This window comes from Cornus florida, unplaced genomic scaffold (assembly GCF_030987335.1).
Source record: "Cornus florida cultivar Cherokee Brave unplaced genomic scaffold, ASM3098733v1 CherokeeBrave_3.0.0_Hap2_Chr07, whole genome shotgun sequence".
NCBI lineage: Eukaryota > Viridiplantae > Streptophyta > Magnoliopsida > Cornales > Cornaceae > Cornus > Cornus florida.
In genome coordinates this window covers 75,686,072-75,694,304 of record NW_026775577.1, presented here as the reverse complement: position 1 = coordinate 75,694,304, position 8,233 = coordinate 75,686,072, and positions in this window count along the sequence as shown.

Below are 8,233 nucleotides of genomic sequence, written 5' to 3'. Positions count from 1 at the left end.
TTCGACATTGTCATCGTATAGTAGTTGTGGATTTTGAGCATATGTTGTGTGGTTGCAACCTACTTCCTACTTGTGCGTGGAAGTTGACTTAGTGCATTATATAAATTACGTATAAGTTGTGAACTTATTTGATTATTTTGGAGTCTTGGGACATTGTTACTGTGATATGGCTAAAGTTCGGCTTTAATGCGGGAGGTATGAGTTCTCCCTAATTGAGATATTACGCCCTGGGGTGGTTTTCCCAATGGGTTAATGCCCGGACTAACCAATTTGTTCTTGGTTTAGTCTGAGACGTGATGTCCAAGTCTTCCACTATTTGTTTTCGCATTCAATTCCAAGTTATCAATCATGTTTATATTGCGACTGTGGTTTTGGCTATTAGCGATTTGATGTTGTTAAGTACATCCATACTAAATTGCTATATTTAGTTGATTTAGCATTTAGATTTTAAGTTGATAACTTTGAGAATCTATATCTAGTTGCTTTGTGTAAGCATGTTTCTATCTGGTTGCTTTGGGTAAGCATGTTTCTAACTAGTTGCTTTGTGTAAGCATGTTATATCTTGTTGCTAGGTGTAGCATGCTATTGTGTTGTTGAAATTGCATAAAGGATGTGTTTTATGCTAGAAATGATCTTAGGTAGTTAGGATGCTCCCTGAGTCTCACCTTTAACATAGACGTTAGGTGGAATGAACCACAATGATTAAATCATGTACACTTGTAAAATGTAGGTCGATGCATGCTCATTTCCTACGAGTAGCTTTATGTTACTCAACCCTACGATACTGGGGCATATTTCAGGTACAAGATACACGATTGGTGATTGCAATTGCTTGGGTGATTTGCTGAGTTGAGCTTCTTTAGAAGCATTCTTGTTCACATGCAAGTGTTAGCATGTTCATGATTTGTCTATGAAATGTAATTTTTCTAACTTGGAGGTTTGACATGCAAATGTTGTAAATGTATTCTAATGAGGCTATAGGCTATTGTAGCACATCTATTTTATCATATTATATACACTTGCATGCTCACTTTGGCAAACAATGCCTTCTTTGATGAAACAAAATCTCTAAGTAGCATTTTTAGGGAGTTTTACCCTATTCTGTTCCAGGGGCATTTTGGGTATTTCACAATATTTTTTTTTTGTTTCCGTCCACGATCGGGGTAGGAAACTTGATTTTAGGGGGGTTTCTTCTTTAAGTTTTTCTAAAAAAGTCCGTTTAGATACCCGTTTTTACTCTCAGTTGTAGCAGTGGTGGGTTGTCCTCGTCGGGCCGCCACGACATTATTTTTGTTTTTGACCTTTCTCCCCCGTCCGGACTCCAAATTGAGTAAACTTTTTTTCGAACTTAACTAATTTGTCATTGTCTTTCTAGTGGTGTGCTCGATAGCACCTGAATTCATTTTTTGCAAAATAACCAATTTGCCCCTAGGTTCTTTTTGTCCGTTTTTGAAACGACACTTCTGCATTTGTTTCCTTTGGGTTCTGTGGACTCATTGAGGGTCACATTGGTGTCTTAGAGACACATTGTATCTCTAGAGACCGTTGTTTCACCTTTCACTTCCGCATTTCGGATCCATTATCGGGTTATCTTTTGGTCATCACTGATGCACTGGGTTTACAAAACTTAGGCCGTCACAATTGTTGTCCATTTTTGAAACGTCACTTCCACATTCATTTTCTTTGGGTTCCGTGACCTCATTAAGGGTCACATTTGATCGGCTCTCATCGACTATCAATAATAATCAACCCTTTGCAATAGCATAAATCATTGTAAAATAGGGCTATTGGACGGGTAAGTTGAACCATTGGGACTGCTAGTTTATGGCAACCAAGGTCTTTAAATTCACTTTTAGTTTGATGAAAGGGGTATAGAGTTTTGATTGGTTTGTTACTTAGAACTAGGGATTAAATAGTGCATAAAACAATAATTGGAAGGAAATTAAAAGGGCAGAAATATAAGTGGGGAGGACTAGGGAAGTGAATCCACTACCCACCTATAAACATGCTAGAACTTGATTTACTTGGGGAAACAACATATATATATGACCATGGAATGCAACAATACAAAATTGCTACATTACCTTCAAGAGATTCATGAAATCAAAAGGCAAGAATAACCTATCAAAGTTTCACATGCTTGAGCTACCTAAACTAGGGTGTAGCCTTAGATATGCTCACCAAGCTAGAGATTATTAAGCCCTCAATTAAATGATAAAAGCACATGAAATCAAGATTCTAGATTAATCCATCAAAGGCCTTAAGCTACGGACTAACAAGTTCTTATAAAACATGCCAATAAAAACACTTCCATAATCTCATTTCCATTATCACTATGAAAATGAAAACAATATAATCATAAAAGGAAACAATTTAAGATAAGATAATTAACTAAAAATGATCATTTATAGACATTGAAGTTCATTACAACATATAAAGTGCTCTAGATCAAGGAAAAACCACATATATACATCATTACCCTAAAATTAAACCAAAACTAAGGCATGCTTACAAAGTAGGGCTTCATCACCTCCCTAGAAAGGAAGTTAGTTACCCATAGGAGCAATAGAGGAAGGAGAAGAGAGGATGTAATGACCCGGTCATTTTCTTCCTTTCCTTTTTCCTCAGAATTTTACGGATGAATTTTTTTCGTTGAAATTTCTTTTCTGAGTTCAGTTTCTCGTCGCTTAGTGTCGTCTCGAGTGCTCGAAAATGGTTTCTGAGACTCTTTTCTTTGGATTGACAACTTCCTTTGAGGACCGAGTCATTTTCACATTTTTCGTTTTTCGACACTATTCATTTTTCGTCTTTTCCCTATTTCGTCCTTTTCCCTATTTTGTCTTTTCCCTGTTTGTCACTTTGTTGGTGTAACCTCACTCTTTGTGTTCGGAGTTGGTTTTTGACTTCACGTATCTTCATTCTAAGTGGTTCTATGAAATACGTATCATTACTTTTGCAAGAAAGTACTCTGGTTGCTCCCGGTGTCCATAGGGGCATGGATGCAAAGTTTTTCAGAATCTTTTTCTTTTCTTGGGGTGTTTTTCATAAATATCTTTTGAAGATATTTTAATTTAGGGGTTTTTAAGAAAATATTTTTGTAAGATATTTTCATTCTGGGCATTAGTGCAATTAACCCTTTTTAGAGGGGCCATTTTGCAATTAATGAAAGTTATTGTAAAATACTTCATCTGGAGCTTGGATCCTTATACGGGATTTATTTTCACTTTTCGTTGACTCGTAAATTCTTGGAATTTCCTTCTGATCGTTTTTCTTTAGTTTCAGGGTTTCTGACCCTAGTTGCTGCCGAACTTGTTCGGGGCAAATCTCTCTGCTCGGGACTCAGTTTTTGACGCCATTTCTTCTATTGTTCATATTTTCTCATTTTGAATCTTTTTTGTTCATGGAGTTTTGCTGTTTGACCAGGTCTGCTCAAATTTCACTTTTCCGGACTCGGCGGGACCCGTTCGGGGCACTTTTTGAGATTTTCAATAAATAGGGAAACTTAAAGTCAAAAAGTAATCTTTTCCCCACTCCATGCACGACCTGGATATTCCATGGCAGCCCAAGGGGGGCTGCCACCCTTCTCCTCTCATTTAAACCTCCTTCCCTTTGTTATAAAGTCATAGTGCCTCGCGTTTTGTGTTTATCTTGACTACACGCTTCTTTCACCCTTATTAGAATCCATTTCTAACCATTCCTTGAGTTTGGGTTTGAAGTCAAGTTGTGATTTTCGTGGGGCTTTCTTGTGATTCTTGTTCACGGCGTTGTCCCCGACAAAACCCCGAAGTATTGTCGGATTCGCAGCCGTTTCGTTTAGGTGGCTTTTGAGATTTTCATCTCAAATTGAGGTAGGGGATGTCTTAGGTTTATATTATTGTATTGATTGTTTTATAAGCATATACAACTTGTGAGCATGCCTTGTTCAAGTTTTTAGAATTTAATTTATTTATTTTCTTTGTTTAGGATTTAATTCTAATGATGATATGTAGTTTAGAATTAAATTCTGGCATACTAGTAAATTAGGCCTTGGTGAGTTGTGTAACATATATTAAATTTGGAGCATTTAAGTAAGAATTGCAAAACTTATTTAATATTTATCTTTTGTGAAAGATTAATTCACATAGTTGTATCAAGCATGAAACCAACTTGTAATGTGATATTAAAGTAGACCTTGGTGAGTTCTTTAACATATGTTAAATTGAGGATATTTGGATATGTTTGAAAATCTAGAGAAAAATTAATTAATGAGCATAATTAATTTTATTTTAAGTGTGTTGGTCACTTAAATTGATATTGGAGGTAATAGGTTGATAGTCCCTTGAAATGTAGTCTATTTAATCACCTTGTGAGCATGTTACTAATTTGATGTAGAATTAGTACTTGAGACCTCTTGAAATGGAAATTGGACTTAGCATGATATATAATATCATTGACTTGCATAGCTTGTTTAGATATATCTTATGTAGGTGTATAGCTTGTTAGAATATTACAATTGTTTACCTTGAAACTAGTTACTAAATTGGGACTTATTTAGTACTTGTGGCTTAGTGTGGTAATGTGGTTCAATTGTTGTAAAATATTCTTGTTTTGGTGTATAAATTGCATATTGGAAGCTTGACATGTCATATGCTATCTAGACTTGAATTATAAGACATGGTTTGTGTGGATTCAACCTTATTTGTGCATGGAAGATGGTTTTATGCATTAGTGGATTTGGTATAAGTTTGGTCTAACTTATTAATTTTTGTATAAGTTTTGGACTTATTGATTTTGGAAAGCTTGTAAGGACATATTTCACGTGATGGCTAGGGTTTGGCTCTAGTGCGGAGACAAGAGTCTTCTAAGTCATAAGTGCGCACTAAGTAGTACCTTGTAGGTTGTAATTACCCGGAATAACTTATGCATGTGTGCACTAGGTAGTGCCTTGTGGGTCATAATTACCTGGAAACACTTGCTTGGTCTAGTGACCACATGTCCTAGTCTTTCTACTTTGATTTCGCATTCAATTTCAAGTTGTTAATCATGGATTACTTGTAACTTGAGAATTGGTGCTTGCCTATGTATTTTGATCTCATTTAGTATACTTGAAACTGTATACTTGAACTTGTATCCTTGTTGGTGTATCTAAACTCTATCTAGTGTATTTACACTTAGTATGCTTCTCTTGTGTGTGCGGATTTCATTTTTGTATACTTGTGCCATGTATACTTGTCTTGTACGTATGTGTTTAGCTTAGTATACTTATGTTTGTATACTTGATTTGTGAGTACTCTATACATATATCTTATACTTGTGTATGTATGCTAGATATTGCTTATCCGGTTTAACATGATTTAGTATACTTGTGAGCATGTGTACTTGAATGTCGTGTATCATGTTTTAATATGGTTTAGTGTACTTGAGCATGTATACTTGTATGCCGTAGTTCATTTCAATTGCATGAGTAGCTTAGGATGATCCCTGAGTCTCATTTTGACATAGACGTTAGGTGGCATAAGCCCCTCTAACATGTTTTACCTTAAGGTGATAGAATTGTAAAATGCTAGGTCGATGCATGTTCATCTCCTACGAGTAGCTTTATGTTACTCACCCATGTAGTAGGGACATTTTTCAAGTACCGGGATCAAAATTCGGGATTCACATCATGCTTGGATGTTTTGTAGACTTGAAGTTCTCATTTCTTGTAAATATTGGCTTGAAATGCCATTTATAGCTTTATATGTCAAAATGTGTAAATTTGATTCTATTTTTGTAATGTGTATATAAGTATACTCTTTACAATGTATTTAACATGTATAAGATGAGGCCGGAAGCCAATGACATGTATCTTGCTTTCTATGCACTTTTGTTTTCAAGGTTTAATATGAAATTATTGGAAAATGCATAGACATTGTGTCATAACTTTTGTATCGGGTATGGGAATTTCATTTTTATTCTTTCGTTGGGTCTCATTAATCATGTTTGAAGTGTGGCCAAGGGCCAAACGGTAATTTCAAAGCATTTGTCAATTTTGGTTTCCATATTTTCAATTTCAAGTTCATTTTCGTCTTTTTGGCCGTTGGGGGGTCGGATTTTGACTCGGCCATTTCTGGGAGCCACGGACCATTCCCGCATGCTCAAAATCACTATTTACGTCTGTGTGCATGATCGTTTCCTGGAAAAACCCTTTCCTTTGTGATTTGAGCCTCCTATGGAACCATTTTTTAATTTTGTTGCATAATCTATTCTAGGGGCATGATAGACTTTTTGCATCAGTTTTATTTTGTTATTTCAACATGGTCGCTTAGAAAATGTGATTTTAGGGGGGGTTTCTTCTTTGTGTTTTTCTAGAAAACATCATCTTGGAACCGAAAATCCCTCATGAAGTTTCAGCTTCTAGTTTCATTTTAGCAGCTTTTTAGCTCTTTTGACCAGATTTCTAGGGAGTGAATTTTGGCCATTTCATAGTGAGTTTTTTTTTTTTTAATTCTACCACGAGTCATGTAGAATACTCAATTTTGAGGGTTCTTCTTTGTGTTTTTGCTTAGAAATTCATCTAGGCCTCAAAATTCAGCCTCTGTTCTGGAATTTTCTGAAAAAAAACCACATAGCAGCTTTATGGGCTGCTGCCAACCATGGTGCACCCAGCGCGCGCGGGGCGTGCATGGGGCTGTCATGGCCCCTCGTCGGCCCGCCGTGACGTCAATTCTTCTTTTGGGCTTTTCTTCTTCGTCCGGACTCCGATTCAAGTGATTTTTTTTTTTAACTTGATTTATTTTTCATCATCTATCCAACGATGTGCTCGGTTACACCTGGATATTTCTCAATAGTTACTAGTTTGCCCTTAAAGCTTTAAGTGTCAGTTTTTCATCGTCATGCCATTTCTCTTTCGTCCAAACTCCGAATCATGCGATTCTTGAGTCCATCTTGATTAGTTTGTCACTGTCCTTCCAACGGTGTGCTTAGTGGCACCTGAATCTACAGTTTTCAGAAATAACCATTTTGCCCTTGGGGGCTTGTTCGGTCTTTTTCTGATCATTCGTTCCCGCATCAGTTCTCATTGAGTTCCATGACCTCATGGAAGGTCACTTTGACTTCTTAGAGTCTTGTTTTCTATTTTTGCTTCCGCATTCGGATCCGTTATCGGGTCAAGCTTCTGTTCATCATAGGACGCACTGGCTTGAAAAACCAGGGGCGTCACAGGTGGTATCAGAGCTCCTAGGTTCAAAAACCTTAGACGACGGGTTTTAGGTGCATATCATGCTTGTGTTGCTATGCTTTATGTGTTTAGTTGCTTCTTGATAACTTGTTTACGTGCTTATGTGGACGTATGTTTAGAAGTTTACCTTAACTATTATAGCATGATACATATGCTTGTTTACCTTAGTACATGGTATATACTTGTAGATCTCAGCATGTTGTATGTGCTTGTCTGCCTTAGCATACAGTATATGTTTGTCGGCTTCTGTATATTGTATATGCTTGTTTGTTTTAACATATTGACTTACGCTTGTCTGCTTAGCATGTTGGGTAGGCTTGTCTACTTTAGTGAATTGCATGCACTTATTATTCTTAGTATGATAGTATGATGCATACGTTGACATGCCTTATATGACCTTACTACTTGTGTGAGTATGTAGTCTATTGCTATGTTACATGTCAACTACTTACTTTTATGTCTTGTTTAGGCATCGTGGGTTGTTCCAGCTTGGTTCGTTGAGATTGATGCTAGGGCATCATCTCTTGGGGTTTCGTTGTAACAACCCGGTAATTTGCCTCCCTTTCCTTTTTCTTGAAATTTTACGAATGAATTTTTTTCGTTTAATTTTCTTTTCTGAGCTCTATTTCGTGTCGCTTAGTGTCATCTCGAGTGCTCAGAATTGGTTTCTGAGACTCTTTCATGTGAATTAACAACTTCCTTTGAGAACCGAGTCATTTTCGCATTTTCACTTTTCGGACACTATGTGTCTTTCGTCCTTTTCCCTGTTTCATCCTTTTCCCTATTCTATCTTTTCCCCGTTCGCCAGTTTTTGGCACAACCTCACTTTTCATGCTCGGAGTTGGTTTTTGACTTCACATGTCTTCATCTTCAGTGGTTTCCTCAAAATACGTATCTTTACTTTTGTAAGAAAGTACTCTGGTTGCTCCCGGTGTCCATAGGGGCATGGATGCATAATTCTTTAGAATCTTTTTCATTTCTTGGGGTGTTTTTCATAAATATCTTTTGAAGATATTTTATTTCAGGGGTATCTAA